Raw genomic sequence first — 24,822 nt, 5'->3', positions numbered from 1 at the left:
TATTAGGATTATTTTTTAATTATTTAATTTTTAAATTGTGGTAAAATATAAATAAAATTTTGGAGAAGGCGATGGTACCCCACTCCAGTACTCTTGCCTGGAAAATCCCATGGGCGGAGGAGTCTGGTGGGCTGCAGTCCATGGGGTCATGAGGAGTCAGACACGACTGAGCAACTTCCCTTTCACTTTTCACTTTCATGCACTGGAGAAGGAAATGGCAACCCACTCCAGTGTTCTTGCTTAGAGAATCCCAGGGACGGGGGAGCCTGGTGGGCTGCCGTCTATGGGGTCACACAGAGTCGAACACAACTGAAGTGACTTAGCTGCAGCAGCATAAATAAAATTTAATATTTTAACCATTTTAAGTGTCTAGTTTAGTGGCACTAAATACATTAATATTGTTGTGCAACCGTCACCACCATCCACCTCCAAAACTTATCTTCCCAAACTGAAATTCCATACCCATTAAACACTAACTCCCCCAGCCCCTGGCAGCCACCATTCTACTCTCTGTCTCTATGAATTTGACTGCTCTATGAGTCCCATATGAGTGGAATCATATAGTGTTTTTCTATATATGACTGACTTAGTTCACTTAACATAATGTCTGCAATCCATGTTGTAAAAGGTAACTAAATTTCCTTCCTTAGTAAAGATGAGCAATATTTCATCACATGTACATATAGTCTTTGTTTTGTTTATCCATTCATCTGTTGGTGGTAACTTGGGTTGCTTCTACATTTTTGCTGTTGTGTGTGATGCTGCTAGGAATTTGGGTGTACAAATGTGTGTCAAAGTACATGCTTTCAGTTTTTTTGAGTGTATACCCAGAAATGAAGTTGCTAGATTATATGGTGATTCTATGTTTAATTTTTTGAGGAACCTTCATATTATTTTAGAATTACTTAAAAACTCTGACATTGAGTAAGAACATCTTGCCACCATCTCCTTTTTATATTAACATATATATGTATAAATATATGTGTATATATATGGTGATGCACAGGGAGGCCTGGCGTGCTATGATTCATGGGGTCGCAAAGAGTCAGACATGACTGAGCGACTGAACTGAACTGATATATATATAATAAAATCTTCAATAAACATAAATGAGATGTGCATATGTAGATGAACTCTAAACAAATGACTTAATGTTTGTCCTTAAGAACAGATTCACTCAGGGGAGCTAAATACCAATTAAAGCTTATTGCAAAATAATAGAGCAGTAATTTGGAAAAGTTTTTTTGTGTCAACATGACACAGATTTTAGCAATTATGGAGTGGCCAGATTTAAATCCCAGTGATTTAATCACACCCTAAAATACTCTACGAATTTTTGCAAGACAGCTCTATTAAAACCAACAAACACAGCTTCTAACTGGCTTTCTACAAATTATATTGAAACTTAAATGTTAGAACAGCCAATTCTTTATTCATTTCTCTCTGGGATTTGTAACCTGAGTTTGAAATCAGATGCTCTTCCAAATACTACCAAATTGACTGCAGGGACCATCAGCAAATCATATAATACGTGAATTGATAGTGTGTTCTAAGCTGTGATTTACTAAGTTGATGGCTACTGTCATTATTAGGGGTTGCCTGAACATGGAAACAGCATATATTTATCATAGAAATTGAAAAGTTATATTTGTTTCAATCATCTTGTTTTAAAGGCTAACTGTTGGTCTCTTCATCATGGTTTATGTCATTAACTCACACAGTGATATAAATGGCATATATGTCATTACTGACCATTGCTATGCTCCTGTGTTTCTATATATTGATTAAGAGAATTATCAAGACTCTTCCCATTTAGTCACACTATCTTTATTCCACTATGTGGTGGGTGGAACAGTAGGCACTGGTGAAATGTAGATAAATAAGATTTGATCCTTGCCTTCAAGAAGCTCAAACTCTAATCTGAAATTGGATTAATGTTAATGGCTCTTAGTTGGTAGATTTAAACTGTGACATGTCTTACTGACAGAAAAATAAATGAGTGAATACTGCTGTTTATTCTGCAATTTTTCCTCAATAATGTGCCTATTGGTCATGTCATCTTTACCACTGAAACCCAGCCTCTAGGGCACTCCTCACATGGCCATCAAGGAGCCCTTGATCTTTTCTCCCTGGGTTGGCATTAATGTTGTTTTTTGTTGTTGTTGTTGTTCTCTGAAAACATCAGTTATTTTATTAAAGTTCTGCCCAGTTGGAAACCCACAGCTATCTCCCACTTCTTGGAGAGGGAGAGCAGGCAGGCAGAGGGGAGCCCAGGGTCTTCAGTGAGGAAGTGAGGAGTCTCAATTTCTTCCTGCTAAGCTCTTTCTTCTACTGCTAGAGATTTTGTACCTATAACCCACTCACACGGCTTCCTTTGAACTTAGTCCTCCCTAGAACTATCACATAGAAAAACATGGTTTGATGCATGTCAAATTTCCTTAGGAACTTTTGATTTTAGGATAGAAACAAAAGGATAAAGGGAAGAGGTCCAAATTTTATATCAAGCTCTATCCACAAATGTCTCTGAAGGAAAATATTATAGCTGTGCCCTTAGGCTCCTAGTCAAACTCAAATGATTTTAGTGTCTTTTTGTTAATGTCTTTTTGTTCATTCATCTATCCCACTAAAACTGTCTTATATAATGATTTGCTTATGTATTTATCACCCCTGGTTAAAACCAAGGTCCTCAAGTGTAGAAATAATGCTGCTATCATATAATGTGAGAGAAGAAATCATAACTTTTTCATAATTTCCATCAGTAACTTCTCCTCCTTTTTTTGATATAAACATAACTGATGTTTTCTCAGTCTTATGTAGAGAATGAGTAAAGACATCTTCAAAAAAACTTTGCCAGTTTTTTAATTGACCTAAAACATATAATCTAAGTAAAAAAAAAAAAAAACTTCACCAGAATTGCAAATATAGCTTCATAACAAATCTCTTAGCTCCAAAATTTATTTCTTAAAATTCTAGATAGAAATTTTGGAGGTGCCATCAGGGGATGGGTCTTTTTCATCTTTGGTTCACTAACTTGTAAATCCATGCCAAGAAAGCAGTAACCCTCCTTAATGTTTCCTGAGTGATTCATGATCATAAGAAATCTGGATCTCAAGAGCTTTCTTTCCTTTATAACAAGTTAAGGAAATATTCACAAACTGTCATGATGTAAGAAAGTTTCTGGCAGTGATATCTGCAAGGAGGGAGTTTCAAAACGTGGAAACTTCAGAAAAACATCATCCAGTTGTTTTTCTTTCAACTTCACTTCAGAAACAGCCCCATCTTTGATCCTCTTGTGCTTGTTTTTATTTCAGACATCCTGACCTAAACTAAGTGTATGTTTTGCTCCCGTTAATTTATTTGAAGGGGCTTCCCAGGTGGTGCAGTGGTAAAGAATCCACCTGTCAGTGCAGAAGATGCAAGAGATGTAGGTTTGATCCCTGGGTTGGGAAGATCCCCTGGAGTAGGAAATGGCAACCTACTCCAGTATTCTTGACTGGAAAATTCCTTAGAGCCTGGCAGGCTACAGTCCATGGGGTCACAAAGAGTTGGACACAACTAACACACACACACACACACACACACACACACACACACTATTTGAAAAGCAGCAATTAAGGAAACATTGATGTCAGCCTTGAAACATTTCACATGTTCTGTGAACTCCTTCTGCAATGATTACACTCATAGCACTGGAAATAGACCCTTTCCTTTAAGGAGCCCAAAAACTTCCAAAGAAAAACACCTTGAACTCTTTTCTTTAGCTTGGTAATCTGGTGCGAAGTTTGAGAATTTCAGCAACACTCTTAAGAAAGATTCCTATCCTTTTTTTTTTATTTTTATAGACACTTCTCTATTTTCATTAGTTACTTAATAACCTTGTTCATCAGTTTCCTTATTAATAAGTAAAATCTGCATTCCTGGAAGCTCAGATGAAGATAATTGGCTCTACCCTTCTCATTAAGCCTTTGGAAGACACTGTGGACAAATAATCTTAAATTACTCTGCCTTGCCAACTGAACATTTCCTATAAGCAGGTCTTTTTATGGAGGAGTTTTTATCAAAAACAGCACTTTTAAAAGGCAGTGCACAGTGCCTGCTGAACTAGCAATGAGAGAGAGACAGACACAGAAAACCACTGAGAGAGAGAGAGAGGACTCATCTTTTAAACAGAATACCAGCTAATAAGTGTGAAAGGAATGGATAGAACTAAGAAAATCACCATTTTACAACTGTCAGTATTAATACATGATTCTGGCAAGATCAGGATCAGCAATAGATGCTAAAATTATCGGCTTAAAAGTTAATGTGGAACTAAATCACATAATCTCAAAGTTTCACAATTAACATTACTTAAAAATACCACAAATGAAAAATGTACCTTTATTATGAAGAGCTTAATCACCGTCTTAACTAAGTGATCAAACAGCCTTACCAGTAGGGAAACCACTTGATTTTGTTATCACCTGATTTTGTTTAATGTGATATAATAAGTACACAAGATCACTTATGTAATTTTCTTGGTAAAAATGTTTAGCCTATATCATTTCATAAAGAAATAATATACAAATTTAGGATGTGGCACTTTCCAGAAAATACTATTCTGGACTCAGAAAAAGTCAGTGTCATGCAAAACAGACTAGAGAGAGGACACTAGAGATAAAAGTGATCAAGAAGACCAAACCAAAAAAAAAAAAAAAAGGAAGATAAAAAAACAAATGTATAGTGCAAATCTTAATTGGATCCAGTATGTTAAACATCTTAACATACTGAAAGAGTATTAAGACAGTTGGAGAAATTTAGGAGACAAAGGCATAAACAACAGACTTTTGAACACAGTAGGGGAAGGAGAGGGTGAGATTACTTGAGAGAATAGCATTGAATCCTGTACATTACATTATGTAAAATAAATAGCCAGTGGGAATTTTCTGTATGACACAGGAAACCCAAAGCTGGTGCTCTGCGACAACCTATTGGCTTAAAAGTGGGATGGGGAGGGAGGCGGGAGGGGGGCTCAAAAGGGAGGGGACAGATGTATGTCTATGGCCTATTCATGTTGATGCATGGCAGAAACCATCACAATATTGTAAAGTAATTATCCTCTAATTAAAAAGAAGACAATTGGAGAAATTTAAATATAGGCTGTATTAGATGATAGTCAATTTACTTAATTTTCATGGATAGTTAATAGCATTTTGGGTGTAATAATATATATCATAAGATATATAATATAAAGTATTTGTAAGTTGCTGTTTCTCAAGTAACTAAATGTTGTTGTTTAGTTGCAAAGTCATGTCTGACTCTTTGCAACCTCATGGACTGTAGCCCTCCAGGCTCCTTGGTCCATGGGACTTTTCATGCAAGAATATTGTCGAGGGTTGCCATTTCCTTGCTTCCCTGGTGAATCAGAGGTTAAAGTGCCTGCCTGCAAAACAGGAGACCCGGATTCTATCCCTGGGTTGGGAAGATCCCTTGGAGAAGGAAATGGCAACCCACTCCAGTATTCTTGCCTGGAGAATCCCATGGACAGAGAAGCCTGGTGGCCTACAGTCCATGGGGTCACAAAGAGTCGGACATGACTGAGCGACTTCACTTACTTACTTACTTACTTCTTCAATGGATATTCCCAACCCAGGGACTGAACTTTCGTCTCCTGCTTGGAAGGTGGATTCTTTACCTCGAGCCACTTGGGAAGCCCAAGTAACTAAATAGTTAAGCCTAAAAATGCATATACACATACGTACAAAAAAAGCAAATGGATAAAATGTTAATTTGTGAATCTAGGTGAAGTCCATGTGCTATTCATAATCTATTTTTGCTCTAGGCTTAAATTTTTCTAAAGTGAAAACTAGGGAGAAACAAGGAAATTATAAATAAACCCTTGGCCAAATCATTATAATAAGTTAATACTGTAATAAAAATTATAAATCAGCCTTTTAAAAAATTATTTTTTCCCCCTGGATCTTCCATGTAACAGGCCTGAGAGCTTAAATGAATTCCTTAACCTCTGAGTGAATTTTTCTAATTTATAAAATGGAGACATGTTGCTCATTAAAAAAAAAAAAATAAAGAGATCAATGCTATCCCTCAACTTGTGTTTGAATATTTCCTCCATGTATTATGTTATGAAAGAAGAAAATACTCCCATTATTATCATTCTCCTCTCATTTATTTCCTTTCTCAAATAAAATGGTCACAAAAGGAAAAAAAAAGTCACTGGCACCTTTCAGTAAAATGGAAATTCTACTCTTGTCTTTTAGTAGACAATTGTCATGTTGCATCTCAGGAGACAGTGGAAGATTGAAGGTAAAGAAACTGGAAAATTATTGTTGCCCTGAAGATCACTTCTATTTGTTGCATCATTATAAAGAGTAAGGATTAAACTCAATTAACCATCTTTTCCCATGTTTGAAAGGATGTTTTTTACTCTGTTGTAGCTAGTGGACCTTGATTTCTGTTGCTAGGAAACCTGGATGACTCTTTTTAGTCCTCATGGAAACTGTACTTGTAATCACTTTGGCTGAGTATTGGCTGTTGGCTAGATGCCAGCTCAAGGAAAGTTCACCTCAAACCCTTGCAAGGTACTCTAGTAGTGGAAGCTGTGCTAGCCCTAGGGGGCATGGTGGAAGTGCTTCAGGGGCTTCCTAGGGGTGGGCTAGAATGGCACTTTCTTCTTCAACAGAATTATTCCACTTTGATCTGCTTCAGTGTTAGACTTAATTGGAAGAAAGTGCTTTATTGGAAGAGAGAGCAAATTTATCTATAAAAAAAGCCCTGACCTAATTTACCAAAAAACAGCTTGAATCTCTGAGAAGTGACTTGCCCAAAGTCGCGCAGCTCATAAACACCAAGGCTGTGGATTAAGCTGCTGCTTCTGACTAAATTGCTTTACATTATCTCACACTTCCTCTTACTAGGACTGAATACACAATATAGCCACACATACAATAGCAGTGTTTAAAGATAATATGAGATATCATGAACAATGATCCATGGTAATGGATTTGTGAAGTTTGACAAATGGATGATTTTGTAAAACAGTGCTGCTGCTACTGCTAAGTCGCTTCAGTCGTATCCGACTCTGTGTGACCCCATAGATGGCAGCCCACCAGGCCCCGCCGTCCTTGGGATTCTCCAGGCAAGAACACTGGAGTGGGTTGCCATTTCCTCCTCCAATGCATGAAAATGAAAAGTGAAAGTGAAGTCGCTCAGTTGTGTCCAACTCTTAGCGACCCCATGGACTGCAGCCTACCAGGCTCCTCCGTCCATGGGATTTTCCAGGCAAGAGTACTGGAGTGGGGTGCCATTGAGAAAGTTTTCCAGCTATCATTGTTTCTTTTCTGTTGGCACAAACTGAAAGTAGGGGAGGGAACACAGCTATACTAATTAGAAAGGCATAACAAAACTTTCAGCATTGATATGATTGTCCACACAGAATAGTCTGAAACTTATACAAATTATTGGAACAAATAAGGAATTTTGGATTTTATCAAGATAGTGTATAGAATATGAAAATATCATTTTCTTTTCTATAAGTGAGCAACAAATAATTAAAGTATATAATTGTAAAAGATATAATTTATATTAACTAAATTAATAAGCTATCTAGAAATAAATCTTAACAAAAATGTTCATATTTATAAAGAAAACATTTGTGAAAGTTTATTGAAAGATATAAATGAAGACCTTGTTAAAATCCATGTTTTTGTGTATGAAAAGATTATAAAGACATCAATTTTCTCCAAATTAATTCATAAATTCAATATAATTGCAGTCATGTTCTCACCAGGATTTCCTGAAGAACTGGACAAGCTGATTTTGCAGTCTTATGGAAGAGTAAAAGGTCAACAAAAGCCAGGAAAATCTGGAAGAAAGAAAAGTAGGGGAAGGAAAAAAAGGAAGATAAAGATAAAAATTACTTATACTAAGACTTTTAACAAAATTATTATAGTTTTAAAAGTATAGTATACTGGTTTAGAGATAGAAAAAGTGATCATTGAGAGCATGAAGACATTAAAAACATACTCCAGAGTAAACTTGGGATATGACAGGCAATGTTGTAAATCAGTGGGAAGAGGGTAGAATTTTCAACAAATTGTGTGGGCCAATTGATTACATACGGAAAAAAATAACATTAAACTTCTTTTTCATGACATACAAATTCACATTCCCAAGTGGCTTAAAGACAGAAAAAAAAAAATTTAGGAAAAACATGGAAGATGTATATACTCAAAGACTTAGGTTCATGGGAGTAGAGGGTGTAATAAATATGTTGATAATTTAAAGAGAGAAAACGTAGAAGAAATTTCAGTATGTAAACCTAGAGTTCTTTTTTTATAAAATCACAAAATACCAGTAAATTATAGAGAAAAAGATGAATACATCTAACTACTTTAGAAAACAAATTTAAACTACATTAAAAGTTAAGAGAAACCGTAAACAAAGTGAAAAGGAAAGTCACAGACTGGAAAAATCTATGGGAACCACTTATAAACCCCAAATTTATAAAAAATCTCTACAAGGAATTCCCTGGCTCTCTAGTAGTTAAGACTCCACCTTCCACTGCAGGGGAATGATGGGTTTGATCCCTGTTCAGGGAACTAAGGTGTCACATTCCAACTGGCATGACCAAAAAAAATTTTTTTAGTATGAATATAATTCTTGTAAACTCTTATAATACATCTTAATGAAAAATTAGAACTTAAACATTCAACTATTAAAAAAAAAAAGAGAGAGCTACAATAACACAGTAGAAATGTAGCTAAGGGGCTTCCCAGGTGGCGCTAGTGGTAAAGAAACCGCCTAATAAAGCAGGAGACATAGGAAATGGGGGTTGGATCCCTGGGTGGGGAAGATGCCCTTAAGGAGAGCATGGCAACCCACTCCAGTATTCTTGCCTAGAGAATCCCATGGACAGAGGAGCCTATTGGGCTACAGTCCTTAGGGTCACATAGAGTCGGACGTGACTGAAGCAATTTAGCATACAGGCAGTGTAGCTAAAAGCTTATTAAGAGGCAGTTTAAAAGCAAGAGACACACATGAGCAATTGCATATGAAAAATGAAAATACACTCAACTTCACTAGTTGAGCTCAAGTTTACTAGTTACCAGGAAATTGAAAAATAAAACAGTGAGCTGCCATTTGAGGCTATCAGATTAGCAAAACATAATCTATTGACATCAAGTTTTGGTAAATACATGTTTCTGGAGGGCTTGTAAATTAGTACAACTTCTTAGAAAACAATTCTGCTATCATTTGATTAAGTTAATTATGGTTCAGCAAATGTACTTCTAATTTATTGAGTGTTTACTTAAATAAATACTAGATATACATGCTAGAATCAATGCATAGCAGGTTGATTGTATTCTTTGTGATAAAGTGGGGAAAATGCATGCCCTTGAATAGAAGGCTAGATTTATTTTTTTAATTTGAAGTAATATTAAATAATCTTAAGGCTAAATTTACCAGTACTTGGAATAATAAACTTCAAAAACATTAGTTTCAGTGCAAAAGTTAATCTTAAAAGATAACTGTATTATTCATGTAAATTTAAAAAACACACAAGATCATTTTTATATACAATTTTATGAATAAAAACGTGATAAAAGTCCTAAAAACCACGTGGGAACAATCCATGTTAACTTCAGGTGGTACCTCCTAGGTAGGAAAGGATGAAGATGGAGATTTACTGTATCTTAAAATTATGTTTCTTTTAAAAAACAAAACAGAATAAAACAGATCTCTTTCAAATAATAGTAACACATAGAAATCTTGGGTGATGATTACATGAGTGTCATATGATTCACTGTATAGTTTGGCTATATTGTTCATTTGAAACAGAATTATTCATTTGATTTTGGCTCCTAAAAAGGAAGAAACAGGAAGTGGAAAATCATTTACACTCAAGGACATAGCCCTCGTCAGTTCTGCTGAGCCTGGACTGAGCTCAGGTTTTTCACCAGAGGACCAGCCGGAGCCCGGCCATTGGCTGATGATGTCTGTCAGGAAGCTGCATGGAGAGGGCCTACTGAGGAGACCACTGAGCCCTCTGCCTCTGCCCCTGGCAGCTGAGCCCTGCCCTTCTCCTCTGGGGAGCCCTGGAAGGCTTGATACCAGAGTGAGTGAGAGGACCCAGCGGTGGCACAAAGATTCGTGGCCAGATACCAGGACACACAGGAAGTTACAAGAGAAAAGCTTTCTGTTTCAGCTCCACCCATTGACCTTTGGTGGGTGAGTTTTCAGTAAAACAGCAACATCTTCTGAATGCTCGGAGGAAAGGCTTTATAATCTGGGGGTAAGACGCAGCTTCTAAATACAATTGATGTGGCTTTCCTGCCTTCGTTCAGGCTATCCTTTTTCCACCACATAATCTTCCCATTGTCCACACTGATTCCTGTTTGTTTTGGCAGGGTTAACTGCTGGCAGGCCTCCTCCAGCTGAGCTCCTCATCCTCCACTGTGCAGGGGTTACTGAAGCAAGAGCAAGCTTTCCCTCAGTCCCCGGAACAGGAGCCAAGTGTGACACAAATTGTGAAACTTGTTTCTGGTTACCAGGAAAACTTAAAGAAATCCTAATCAAGCAAAAAATTGACAAAAATCTTTCCAACATTTGAACAAAAAAGGTATTTTTCAGGTCTTAGATTTATGGAAGTCAGTTCTCCAAACCCAGCCAGACTTTCAAACCTCCTATTCTTTGCACTATGTTATTTAAATACACTGTAAATACCCTCTGTTGCTCTAATACCAGGTCCATATTGTGCAAGACGACCATGGTCTGAAGACCTTGTTGAATTTGAAAGAGGCAGAAGTTCCGTTTCTGGCGCATAAACTTGAATCAGGACTAGGGTAAGAGTGCCAAAGAAGTCCACACTCTGACAGCTAGACAAGCAGGCCATTTATTTGGAAAGACTTTGAATCCCTTCCCAGAGCAAAATGCAGCCCTTTATACTCAGCAGGCTTGGAATAAAATCGTCTTAACTGACTCGATCAGTGTCCTGAATTTTAGGTTGTAGGAAAATGCAGCTGATAACTTGGAAATGAAGAAAGAGTGGAAAACTAGGTCCTGAAAAGATGATTTCCTCATTAGGGTTCCTGCCATATTTTCTAACTTGTGTGTTGGGCGAGGATTTATATTGTTTGTTGAAAGTACTATCTCTGTGACAAAACCCGAAGTCTGGGAGGAAAACATAAAAGGAATGAAGAAAAAATGGAAAATATGACACCTCCTAATAAAACTTATAAAACCCACATTCATCAGTCAAACAACCAGATTTACTGAATAAATATTGTATGTCAGGTCCTGTAAATACATATGACCAAAATAAATAATGACTAAGACACAGTCCTTGTCTTTAAAGAGTTGTGGGGGGAGTGGAGGTGCAGGCTAGATGATAAAGGAATAGTGATGATCCAATATGTGTGTGCCCCAACAGTGGTGGTGAAGACACTTACTTGACTTTCCTTGGGCAGAAACTTGCAACAATAACAAAAAAGCACAAATTTAGTATGTGAATGATATCTTCCTACGTGTACTCTTGTTCAGTGTACAACCGGAATAGTTTGCCATGATGATCCAGCACTACAAGATGGAAAAGAAGCTGAATCAGAGGAAATCAGGCACAACTTCTCTTGAAATGTCCCTGCATCCACCAAGCCTTGGTACTTGAATGCAGAGACCAGATCATCCTTTAAAACTTCTCCAGGGAGCATCAGTCCAGGGAACCCATATTCTTATTCTCCTATCTAACCCTCTCCTAGAGGGGCTTCCCAAGTGGCGCTAATAGTAAAGAACCTGACTGCCAATGCAAGAGACATAAGAGAGGTGGATTCGATCCCTGGGTTGGGAAGATCCCCCGGAGGAGGGCATTGGCAACCCACTCCAGTATTCTTGAGAATCCTGTGGACAGAGGAGCCTGGTGGGAAGCATATTGTACACTATGGCCATCAAACAAACCTATACACATATTAATTCAAATGTCTCATTCAAGTTATCTCTTAAAGAGCTCTTGGGCGGGGAGCTCCCCAGACTCCTGGGGGCTGGACTTCTAAGAAATCTGAGAGACCCAGCATGGTTCTAGCTTCACAGCAGCCCTGTCAGGGGCTCATCTGGACCTACCCCCAGTTAATCTGTCATGCAGATTTACTGCTTTCAGTTAATAAATGCCTAATAACTTCTCTTTCAATCATTCCCCCTCTCCCCCCAACCTCTCCCAAGCCTGCCCAGATGTGAAAGAACTCTTCTGGGTAACTTGAAAGTTCAAGTTGAGGCACTGAATCAGAATGAATCCTTTCTCCTTTCTCAGAGTTTTGTTGAAATTAATAAACTCTGCTACATAGGCATCAGGGCTAAGAGGCAGGTACAAAGATAGATGGAAATAGTCCCAAGCAGCAAATAAGAACACTCACATTTATAGCTTCCAAATTATTTTCATATGTATCAATATTTACAACTTTGAGAGGTCAGTATTATTCTGTGTATTTTTGTAGGTAAAGTGGCTGCAGCTCTGAGAAAGAAGTCCAAACTTGCACAAGTAGTATGCGTTGACGTGGGACCTGCAACAGACACCTCTGCTCTAAGTCTCATCTCTTTCTACAAGTGCTGGCTACGTCTCTAGTCCAGAGAGGAAAATAGCATGACTTGTGTCACAGCAATGGTGCAAACAGAGTTGTGGGCACAGGGGGTGAGGGATATATGTCCCAGAAGGCAAGGTGAGGTGGGGGTGCTGAATGGGAAACCTAAGGGAGCACAGATGGTATTTCCACTGACAAGCTCAAGTGAAAAGGCAGGTCAGTATGAGGAATGGCCCTAGGACAGCCATATATAAGAAGGGAGAATTTCAGGTCTGGTTGGAAAATGTCAAGTGAATAGTTCGGCACAGCTGGTCTAGATTCTGTGCAGGCTGCAGAGACAGGGAAGGAAAATGAAGTAAGGGCAGTGGTCACAGGCCAGGCTGCTGAGTGCACCATGAGCTCAGTAGCACTGGGAGCCATAGGGAAGGGGCAGCTCAGATGTGGGCTTGGAAGGAGAGATGTTAATTTAAGAGCAGGGTGAAGAAGGGATTACCAGATGGGACAGAAGATACATCCAGATACTGTCAGGGCCAGCTAAAGGAGGGGGGTCTCTCAGCAAGAGCTGCGACAGTGGCACCAGAAGACAGTAGCGTGCAATGACTCGAAATGCCCATCTATTTTCTGAGGTTTTCAGTCAGTTCAGTCTCTCAGTCGTGTCCGACTCTTTGAGACCCCATGGACTGCAGCACACCAGGCTTCCCTGTCCATCATGAACTCCCTGAGCTTGTTCAAACTCATGTCCATTGAGTCGGTGATGTCATCCAACCATCTCACTCTCCATCATCCCTTTCTCCCCCTGCCTTCAATCTTTCGCAGCATCAGGGTCTTTTCCAAGGAGTCAATTCTTCGCATCAGGTAGCCAAAGTATTGGAGTTTCAGCTTCAGCGTCAGTCCTTTCAGTGAACATTCCGGACTGATTTCCTTTAGGATCTGAGGTTTTAAACGCACATAAACGTATGTATTTGCTTCCCTGGTGGCTCAGAGGTTAAAGCGTCTGCCTGCAATGCGGGAGACCTGGGTTAGATCTCTGGGTCGCGAAGATCCCCTGGAGAAGGAACTGGCAACCCACTCCAGTATTCTTGCCTGGAGAATCCTATGGACAGAGGAGCCTGGTGGGCTACAGTCCATGGGGTCACAAAGAGTTGGACACGACTGAGCGATTTCAGGAGAAACATATATATTAAGCAGTCCCTTAATTCTTTTTTAGTGGTGAATCCTATTTATCAGATATCCCTTCTTGTGGAAGCCAATTATATCTATTTTTAAAAAAAGCATATTAAAGCAGAGTTGCTCTGGTAACAGTGAGGTGCTTGGGAGCCCAGAGTACCAGCTTCCCTAGGTGCGCCTGGGCTTAGCTTGAAAATCACCTCTCAGGTGGAATTTAAGTGCTGCCTAAATGCACATTATCTCTTTGGACACATTGTCTCAGTTTTTGTTTCATTTTGTTTTTTGAAAAATTGAACTTAGATTCTTTTATACTGTCTGTGACTGATCCTGATCAAATATTGCTCTGTAAGAGTTATAAAATCTCAGGACTCAGGAAGATGCCTGGTCCCATTGATGCAGATGTTGGTCTTAGCTGCATTTCCAGCCAGTCAGCCAGTTACACTTCTACATGCTTGGGTGCAGCAGTGACCGTTGACAGTCTCAAGGAGTTTATAAACTAGTGGGAAGACACATAATAAGTTCACAGGAGCAAATAACACTTTTAGATATTATAATCAAGGACTGTGAAAAAAAATCAAAATGATATAATTGAGAAGAAAGGAGACTGGGAAATCTGAAGAGATGGTGTTTGAACAGCGGTCTGAAAGACATGAAGGAGGAAGTCCCATGTAGACCTGCGTTTTAAACGGCAGGTCCAGCAGGGGCCGAGCCGAATCACTTGGTGTGTTGAGTATCTCTGTGGCCTTACAAAGCCTTTGTGGCTGGAGAGTGCCTAGTGAGTAGGAAACAAGTAGTATATGGGGTTCTCCTTTGGCAGGAGCAGAACAGTAGATCTTATTTCATTCTAAATATTTTAGGAAGCTGTCGGGGAATGAATATTCTCGTGTGCATTGTTACCCAGGCTGCTGGAAAATTCAGCAGTGGACTTTGAAGGAACTAGAGTGGAAGGAGAGAAGCCAGTTTGGCAAGAGGATGCTGTAGGTGTCAGAACTTACTAGTCAACAGAACTGACCGGTGAATTTCAATGGGACGTTATAAATCAAGAGTAATTCATAAGAACCCTATGTTTTTCTTAAGGAACTTGGTAGATGGTGGTGCTCTTTACAAAGTTGAAGAGGACCTGGGGTAGAAGTTGATTTAGCCTATGGCATGGGTTGGAGAGTGTATAGGATAGGAATCGATAGTTCTGCTTTGGCTCCTGAGTAGCAGAGATCCAAGAAGAGATCCTGAGGGGGCGGTTGGAGGCTGGTGCTCAGAGTAAAACTGGGCTGAAGATACTGATTTTTAGATTTAAAAGGTCAATCAGTAGTACTATGAGTGTGGAAAAGTTGGCTTAAAACTCAACATTCAGAAAACTAAGATCATGGCATCTGGTCCCATCACGTTATGGCAAAGAGATAGGTAAACAGTGGAAACAGTGACAGACTTTATTTTGGGGGGCTCCAAAATCACTGCAGATGGTAACTGCAGCCATGAAATTAAAATATGCTTGCTCCTTGGAAGAAAAGTTATGGTCAACCTAGACAGCTTATTACAAAGCAGAGATGTTACTTTGCCAACAAAGGTCCATCTAGTCAAAGCTATGGTTTTTTCAGTAGTCATGTATGGATGTGAGAGTTGGACTATAAAGAAAGCTGAGCACTGAAGAATTGATGCTTTTGAACTGTGGTGTTGGAGAAGACTCTTGAGAGTCCTTTGGACAGCAAGGAGATCTAACCAATCAATCCTAAAGGAAATCAGTCCTGAATATTCATTGGAAGGAGTGATGCTGAAGTTGAAACCAATACTTTGGCCACCTGATGTGAAGAACTGACTCATTTGAAAAGACCCTGATTCTGGGGAAGATTGAGGGCGGGAGGAGAAGGGGACAACAGAGAATGAGATGGTTGGATGGCCTCACCGACTCAATGCACATGAGTTTCAGTAAACTCCAGGAGTTGGTGATGGACAGGGAAGCCTGGTGTGCTGCAGTCCGTGGGGTTGGACGTAGTCAGACACGACTGAGCGACTGAACTGAACTGAGCTGATGAGTGCTTACTCTATGCTAGGCACCACTGGAAGAAACATACTTTCCATTGCCAGAAAAGTGCTCCTCTTAGAACTGGTTCCTGGAACAGCACAGAGCTAATACAGGCAGGACTTCACCTTTGGGCGGGATAGTATGATGCAGCACCCACCTGGTTTCTGAGAAGAGATTTTGCAGGGTAACCATCTGGCATCCTTTGCGGAGCGCCAGGTCTTTGGCACAATTCTGATTTTAAAACCACCACAATTGGGCTTCTGTGAAACACAGTGCTGTGTAAATCTATGGTGTTAAGAGATATCATCTTGACATTTTAGGTACTGTTCCAACAGCATCGCACTGCACCCAAACAAAGAGGTCTTTCAACGTGGTCTGTGTTAAACCTGAGATGGAAATAGCTGTGTGGGAAAACAAATTTCTCATGGGTTGTACTACTCACACCAGTTAATACATACTGTGTATCTATGGAATGTCCAGGTGTTTAATTTCTTTGAACCAACACTTGTTGCTGCCAGTCCTTAAATGAACCAGTTTAATGTTAACACTGTAGTACTATTCGTTATTTATGTTATTTGTACTATTTATGTTGTGTTGTATTCTTTAACATTTCTAACTCCACAGAAGCAGCTGTGCCAAGCATATCGAAAATACATTTCTTGCCAGAATTAGATTTGCCTTTTAGAAAAAGGAAGGCAGGATGGCAAGAAAGAAAAGGAAGGAAGGAAGGGGAGGGAAAGAGGAGGTGAGAGAGAGAGAGAGAGAGGGAGGGAGGGAGAGAGAGAAGAGGGAAGGAAGGAAAGAAAGAAGAAACTCACTTAAAGGTGAGCTCTAATGGGACAGGTAGTATGCTGATGGTTTTAATAATCAGCACCAAAATATATTAGACAATAGAAACGTTCTGCTCTTTCTTCTGTATATCTATCATTCTTGGGATGCCAGTCTCAGAAATCTAGACTAGGGGAGTTTTGAGAATTGTTCATATATCTATCCATCCATCTATTAAGTCACCAAAAAGGGAATATTTCAGTGATAGTGGATCAGGGCATAGGAAAGTCTATGATATGCCAGGCAGGCACTGTCCTAGATACCGAGGTATTTGTTTATTCTCTCAGCAAATATTTATGTATGCCTACTGTGAGCCAAATACTGTGTGAGGCATTGATGATATACTTGTGAAGGAGAGAGATGGTATCTGCCCTTAAATTAGTTTGTGCGTGCCAAGTCACTTCAATTGCGTACGACTCTTAGTTCTTGCCTTAGTAACTAAATAAGTGAGTACCTGGATATTAGTAAGCAGCAGAATGTATAAATACAGGAATGTTCATTAATTGTAGCAATGCTACAAAATATGGTCATTTTCCAGTATATGTGGGTGATTGACTCCAGGACTCCTAAGAATACTAAAGTCTGGGATGCTCAAGTCCTTTATATAAAATGGCATAGCATGTGCATGCTCAAGGCAATGGCACCCCACTCCAGTACTCTTGCCTGGAAAATTCCGTGGATGGAGGAGCCTGGTGGGCTGCAGTCCATGGGGTCGCTAAGAGTCGGACACGACTGAGCGACTTCACTTTCGCTTTTCACTTTTTCATGCATTGGAGAAGGAAATGGCAACCCACTCCAGTGTTCTTGCCTGGAGAGTCCCAGGGACAGGGGAGCCTGGTGGGCTGCCGTCTATGAGGTCGCACAGAGTTGGACGTGACTGAAGCGACTTAGCAGCAGCAGCAGCAGCAGCTGTGACCTCATGAACTGTAGCCTGCCAGTCTCCTCTGTCCATGGAATTTCCCAGGCAAGAATACTGGAGTGGGTTGCCATTTCCTCCTCTAGGAGATCTTCCCAACCCAGGGATCAAACCCATGTCTCCTGCAGTGGCAGGTGGATTCTTTACCACTGAGCCACCTGGGAAGCCCCAAAAGGCATAGTATTTGCATCTGTATTTGTATTCACATACAACCTATGCACATCTTCCTGTATACTTTAAATCACCTATAGATTACTTACAATACCTAAAGCAGTGTTAAATTGCCAGTACATGGATAAATTATGCAGTTGGTTGAATCTGGGGATGTGTAACCCAAAGGTACCAATGGTGAATATGGGGATTGGAACCCGAAGATACAATGGCTGATAAGATTTCGTAACAAGAGGTCCTCACCTGGGATGGGACGGAAGTGCGGGTGAGGAAATGATGTTTCATTTGAGACCTGGATGATAAGTAAAATGGAACCAGGGAAAAGGGCACTGGGCAAGGACTAAGAGGACACAGTCCTAAAGGAACCATAGATCTAGATGTGGAAAAAGGACACACCCATTAGTAAGTGCATTATGACCTGATGTTATCAGTGTCATAGAATGGAACTACAGGCATAGAGTTCTTTTGTTCTTAGTTTATACTACTCCATTCTTGGTTTTCTGTTTTGTTTCTATTTTACTTTTGTTTTTTAATTTAGGCCACCTGGGGTTGACTACAAGCTCCATCACCTAGGTGTGTGAACTTGGATTGATACAATAGCATTGTAAGATTCTTGTGAGGATTGAATGAGACAGTCATGCCCAGCACAGTGTCCAGTGCATGTTAGGTGCTCAGTGTGTTTGGTTCTATTCTCCTTGCACATAAGCAATCAATGTACCCTCCATGCTTGTAAATGACATAGGAGAAGGGAACATTAGAGGACACTTAAGAGATGAAGAAGCATTTGCCTTAGCCTTGAACTGATGACAGGTTTTCAAATAGTGTCAATGATGCAGAAAATTGAGGAGAGGGCAGGTGAGGAGAGCCATTATATTATAATGAAAGGTATAGGAGCAGGATGGTATATACAAGGAATATTCCACTTATACCACAGTGCAAGGTAAATGGAGGGTCAAGTGAAGAATGAGGCTATATGAGTATTTTAGAACAAGATTATTTTGAATTTTGAATGATAAGCTAAAAGAATATTTACTTTATCATATAAGCAATAGAAGTCCTTTAAGAGTTTTAAATAGGAAGAAAAAATGGTCTTAGTGTAATGGGTAGGGAAAAGAAAGTTTTAAGGCATTGAGAACATTTAGGAGACTTTATCTGGGCATGACTTAAGGGTGAGTGTAGCAAGAAGGAACAAACGGGAAGAAATTACAAGCCAAGAGCTGGATGTATCTGGTAATGGAGTCTATATGAGTGCTGAGAGAGGAAAGGGTTATCTATACATCTAAGACCATGGCATCTGGTCCCATCGCTTCATGGGAAATAGATGGAGAAACAGTGGAAACAGTGTCAGACTTTTATTTTTCTGGGCTCCAAAATCACTGCAGATGGTGATTGCAGCCATGAAATTAAAAGACACTTACTCCTTGGAAGGAAAGTTATGACCAACCTAGATAGCATATTCAAAAGCAGAGACATTACTTTGCCAACAAAGGTCTGTCTAGTCAAGGCTATGGTTTTTCCAGTGGTCATGTATGGATGTGAGAGTTGGACTGTGAAGAAAGCTGAGGGCCGAAGAATTGATGCTTTTGAACTGTGGTGTTGGAGAAGACTCTTGAGAGCCCCTTGGACTGCAAGGAGATCCAGCCAGTCCATTCTGAAGGAGATCAGCCCTGGGTCTTCATTTGGAAGGACTGATTCTAAAGCTGAAACTCCAGTACTTTGGCCATCTCATGCAAAGAGTTGACTCATTGGAAAAGACTCTGATGCTGGGAGGGATTGGGGGCAGGAGGAGAAGGGGACAACAGAGGATGAGATGGCTGGATGGCATCACCAACTCGATGGACGTGAGTTTGAGTGAACTCCGGGAGGTGATGATGGACAGGGAGGCCTGGCGTGCTGCAATTCATGGGGTCACAAAGAGTAGGACATGGCTGAGCGACTGAACTGAACTGAACTGACTGATCCATCTAATGATTAAGCCCAAGTAGAACAGTGAACATTGATGGGGATGTCAACAAGAGCTGTTGCTTTCAAGGTGTTCTCCTTTCCTACTCCCCAGAAGAGTTGAGATAGGCTTTGGCATCAGAAATCTTATCTTAAAGAGTTATGACATACTGAGATAAAACCCATAACAGTCTGCTGAAATAAAGAGCTAAAATTTGGCTAATAGATTTGAGCCACCTAAAAAGATGAATTTGACCATCATCCATATGAGGTTAATGGTTGAAACTGTAAAAATCCATATATTCAAGCCTTGGAGCCCTAACATTGAGAGAACAAGAGGTAGAAGTTGGAAGTAACATGGGAACTAGGAGACCACTTAAAGATTTCACTGTTATGAAAACAGTTTTGTTTTTTTTTTTATTCTGACTAATTTGAGATGGCATGATAATGGTCTTGTTTTGATAATGTCAAATGCTTTATGGAAATGAAGGATAGTGAGAAGTTTATAAAGGCCAGTAAATAAGGGGTGTATAGTATGAAATTGGACTTTTTAGATGGCTCAGTGGTAAAGAATCCACCTGCCAAGCAGGGGACGAACGTTCAGTCCTTGGGTCAGGAAGATCCTCTGGAGGAGGAAATGGCAACCCAGTCCGGTATTCTTGCCTGGAGAATCCCACTGATAGAGGAGCCTAGCAGGCTACAGTCCAGGGGGTTGAAAAGACTCGAACATGTCTTAGCGATCAAGCAACAACAATATAAAAGCATTAGTGGGAGAGAAGCTGTAGGTGTGATGGTTCTATTTTAGATCAGGGAGAACTTCCCTGAAATGGTGAAATTTGAGTTGAGTTCTAAATGGCATAAGGAACTATATCCATGAAGAGCAAGGAGATGGTTCTAGATAGATGGAATGGCAAACCTTTCTAAGTCAGGAGAAGTCTGGCACATGTAATGAACAGTAAAAAGGTTGGTATAGCTGGAATGAATATTCCATTTGACAGGTCAAAATGATAGCATATTCTAAAACGACCCTCTCCCCAAAGCATTAACTATCCATTGATGAATTTTATACCTCTCAACTTAATTTGTTAAATAAAGTTGTTAAACACAAGTTGCCTTTGTGTAAATTGTCTCAATAGACAGTTTCACTTCTGAGATGCCAAGTCAACTCCTCTTCCAGTTCAGGCTACCACAACTGTGATGGCCAAATACCACATTAAAGTAGAGTCTATGCCTAGAAGTGCAGTCCACTTCTAATTATACTTCACTGATATTAATACAACAGTAAAGTCAGTCCATTGGCAAATTTATACAGAATCAACTTTTTTGCAGCTCTATTAAGGTATAACTGACATATAAAATTGTAAATAATGAACATTTTCACTGGAAGTTGCTAGTCATTATTTCAAATGTTCTGAAAGAGGGGTAAAGGTGTGTATCCATTTAAACCAATAAGTTTGCTATATGCTGCTCTTAGCTGTCTTTTTTGGAAGTGAAAATAGTGCTACCAGTCGGAAGTTTTTGTGTGTTCCAGCTTGTTTGTTAGAGATTTCTAAGCAGAGCCAAATTTGTGACTTGGCCTGAATGTAAACATTCACATCATTCATGATGATTTTTATTGAGCTATCACTTTGTCAAAGTCTAGAAACTAATACACATGTGTTTTAGGGAAACACTACAGTTTCTAGGTTAAATCTACTTTAAATTAGCTAAGTGACATATATGAGAATTATGGATGGCACTAGATGGCATTTTTTGGTATAAGTTTATATACCCTATAAGCTGGCACCTTCATATGGGTAAGAATATAAAACAAACAGAAAAGAAATACTGCTGAGTTTTAACATCATTTTTTGAACTCTCAAGAGCCAAAGAATTGCTGGGCAAAAAATATTGTCTCATTGCCTTTCTGCTTGGCCCCATTCTATCAGGAACAGTATCTTGTATTGTAAATCTTTTATTTGCTTCTAATGTGGTAACAATCTCAGAAGGTTTGCAAAGTCTTTTAGGTAAGTAATAAAGCTCGGTATCATTTCATTTATGAATATAAAAGGAATAAAATACATGTCAAAGGCAAATGAAAGCCTTTTATTGAATCAAGTATAACCTACATAATATATTCCATCAGTTCTTGTTCTTCTTTCATGTTTATATAATTTTTGTGTACTTGCAAGTTTTCAAGCTTGCTTTTATTATCTGTTACTCACAGCTGCCTCATGAGATAAGACTGAGTAGCTTGCTTAAAAGGCAAGGTGCCAGAGGAATAGAGAGAGGAAGTCAGTTTCCCAGAGCGGCCCAGCAAAGAAGTAGCTGATCCAGATTGCAAATTCTGGTCCCTCGGTCCCTTACTCATTAGTCACTAAGTCTCAGCTCCTCTCATTTCTTCACATCCTCAGAATTTCTTACTCCCTTTTAATGAGGCCCATGAGACTTTCTTTTGGTTGACTTTCACATACTATTCCTACCACGCCACCACTTCCCTACCCCTAGGAAGATTTACTCTAAAGCCTACGGAAAAGTTAATTTGCTGATACTTATTCCAAATCGGCCTATTCCAGCTGCTGAGTATTGCTTTTCCCTCCAGAGGTGTAGATTATGGACATTTCCTACAGTGATTCAACATACCTGGTCTCCAAGATCCAGTCCTGAGTCCTGGACTGCAAATCCCTCATGACCTTTATCCTCCTCTTTGACTTGCTAATAGAACCTTATCCAAGGGCAAAGTATGGAAAAAATAAAGAGGAAGGATTTTTGTAAACACCCAAGTCTGTGGAATTTTATCGTGTTCTTCACAGTACAAGATATGCTCTAGCCCATATCACTACCTGCTGAAACACGTTTTCTTTTTCTTTTTTTTAACACTGACCACAATTTTAATAGCACAGGTTTTCTTGTACATATTCTGTCCTGAAACTCCCTGAGTGCCACAGCCCTAATCTTTCTTCACCTTCTCTTTTCACTTTCTTGGCAATAATATGGTAACCATATTAATACCCCTTGCATCCTTACTGCTACAGATAATATGGTCCTAGAGTCCTGAGGTAGAAAGATTCAGATCTTCTTAGGCAAAAATGAATTCAGTTGGCATTCATTATGAATCCCTTTGAGATATAAACCTGCATTAAAAAAAAATATGTTCTCATCTTTGTAATTAGATGCCCAGTCCCTGCTGTCATCCCAGTGTGTATAATATATACTGGTGGAAATGATCAGTAGTTGGTCCAGGCCAGGGCAGTATTAAATAAATCACACTGATTTTATGAGCCTGGAGTTGTACTTGGTAATCTCTGGCACAGTAATCTTTGGCCAGCATAAGCAGTAGAGATTTATAATACCACATGGTCATCCAAAATATATCACTTTCCTATTAAGGCAATGCCAGGTGACATCCATCTATCCAAAACCATTAATTGAGTTATCAAAATAGCCAGGTGTTATGATAAATTAAAACCACAATTTTCTTGTGTCTGTAAAACCAGAGAGATATTAAACAGAGTTTGATTTCAACTTTATTTTCTAAAAGCACATAGAATGTCCTCATCATGTTCTTTGCTGGTTGATAGTGTATAAAAGATATGCTTTTATCTTGATGATTGAGGAAGTGCTAGCATTTCATGTCATAATGCTGACTTCTCTGCATCATTGTACAAGATATGTGGATACAACTGAGAGCTTTAGACTAAAAAAATGCTGAAGCTAGGGACTACTTGCATTTTTTATTTTAATCAAGTCTGAATGGAAGCTCTATCTTTTGCATTTTGATTAATATTTAGATTCCTAGGATACAATGGTAATTAGGATTCTATAGGCTACTAATTCTTACTTAATATCCTTAAATATCTATGTAAATATGAACACTTCCAGTATTCAAAATGCCATACTCAGAGATTAGGTTTAAAGTTTTCATGATGTCTAGTAAGCAGATAAAAGTAATTTGTGGTAGAAATTGTGGTTATAATAGTGGAAAGAAGGAATGTGATCATGATAACTAATTTTCACTAGATTTGAAGTAAAAAGAAAATCACCCATCACAAAAGCCTAAATAGATTTTAATGGGTAATAGTCACAGTGAAAATTCCTGATTACAGTGTTGCCTTATAGAAACCAGGCAACACTGGTCATTTTTGTCATTATAATGAAATCATGACTATTTGCATTTGTCCCCATAATTTATCGAATGGCACGCATTGATGCAGGTTGATTGTGATGCTATCATCCTGTAACTGACACACATAATCAACCAACTATAGATAAAGGGCACGTGAATTATTGAGGCTAGGCTCAGGCATCAACTCTTGAGCTTTGCACGGTCACATCTGGGCCAGTTCCATTGCTTGCTCACTCTAGAGTGTGTTCCTGCACATTCTGATGTTAAGCACTACTTAGATCAGATACATTATTTAGAACCTTGTAAATTAGTCTATGGCATCCTGTCAGAATTATATTTTGATTACAATATAATTGTGAATCATATTCAGAAAACCATTGGTAATAGCTTCCATTTCACTGTTACGTTTTTATACCTTTTTACATTAATTTTGAGGTATTTAGGAAGTAGTTTTACTCCAAAGGAAAAGGAAATGGCAACCCACTCCAGTACTGTTGCCTTGAAAATCCCGTGGACGGAGGAGCCTAATAGGTTACAGTCCATAGGGTCGCAGAGTTGGACACGACAGAGTGACTTCACTTTCACTTTACTCCAAAGAGAAAGTAATTTATCTCAAGTGTGGAAAAATGGGTCATAATCAAAGTGGGAGCTAAAGCTTTTATTGTTTTTTGTAGAAAAAACCATAATATTGGTAGAATAATTAGCAATTTTATTATTTCTCTTCACTGGTATGTATTTTATTTTTAAGCCTTATTACGTATGGTTTCACTCTGCTAGAAAAATATATGTTAGAGGGAAATAAGTCTATCAGCTCCCTACTTTTCTACAAGAAAAAAGTCTCACTGTTTTCTTTGTATCAGTCACTATGTCATGATATCCTATATGCTAATTTTTTCATTTCTATTTAAGAGACAACAAGCAAGGTATAATGTCTTTCAAGAGCACAATTCACAGAACTGAGTAATGATCAATGAAATGATATCCTAAGGCCTGAATAAACATAGCATTAGTGCTGGAAAATGTCAGTCTTCTTGCTTCAAAAGGGCAAAAGTGTTACTGGACCCAAGCTGGTATTTTTCATTTTGTATGATGGACTTATTCTGAAATT

The 24,822-nt window shown here is 39.0% G+C and overlaps 1 protein-coding gene and 1 long non-coding RNA gene across 6 annotated transcripts in view; one reads left to right on the top strand and one right to left on the bottom strand.

Moving 5' to 3' along the window:
* LOC107132979 (uncharacterized) overlaps window positions 1–11,454 on the top strand; it is a 53,596-nt gene extending 42,142 nt beyond the window's left edge. The window contains exons 4-5 of one of the 3 annotated variants that reach the window (XR_009496693.1): window positions 10,407–10,618; window positions 10,744–11,454. This is a non-coding gene — a long non-coding RNA (uncharacterized lncRNA). Of the gene's footprint in view, window positions 1–6,257; window positions 7,524–10,406 lie in introns of those variants that run through there. The other 2 variants (XR_009496692.1, XR_009496695.1) reach the window with 2 other exon arrangements.
* STARD13 (StAR related lipid transfer domain containing 13) overlaps window positions 1–24,822 on the bottom strand; it is a 493,326-nt gene that overhangs the window by 431,993 nt on the left and 36,511 nt on the right. For 2 of the 3 annotated variants that reach the window (XM_024999929.2, XM_024999933.2), the window contains exon 2: window positions 7,784–7,861. The gene's annotated coding sequence lies outside the window, so the exon portion shown is untranslated. Of the gene's footprint in view, window positions 1–7,783; window positions 7,862–11,447; window positions 11,534–24,822 lie in introns of those variants that run through there. The other variant, XM_059892086.1, reaches the window with a different exon arrangement.

Source organism: Bos taurus, chromosome 12, assembly GCF_002263795.3.
Source record: "Bos taurus isolate L1 Dominette 01449 registration number 42190680 breed Hereford chromosome 12, ARS-UCD2.0, whole genome shotgun sequence".
Classification (NCBI taxonomy): domain Eukaryota; kingdom Metazoa; phylum Chordata; class Mammalia; order Artiodactyla; family Bovidae; genus Bos; species Bos taurus.
Note: the sequence above shows the minus strand (reverse complement) of the source record. Positions and strands in the feature narration are given on the sequence as shown.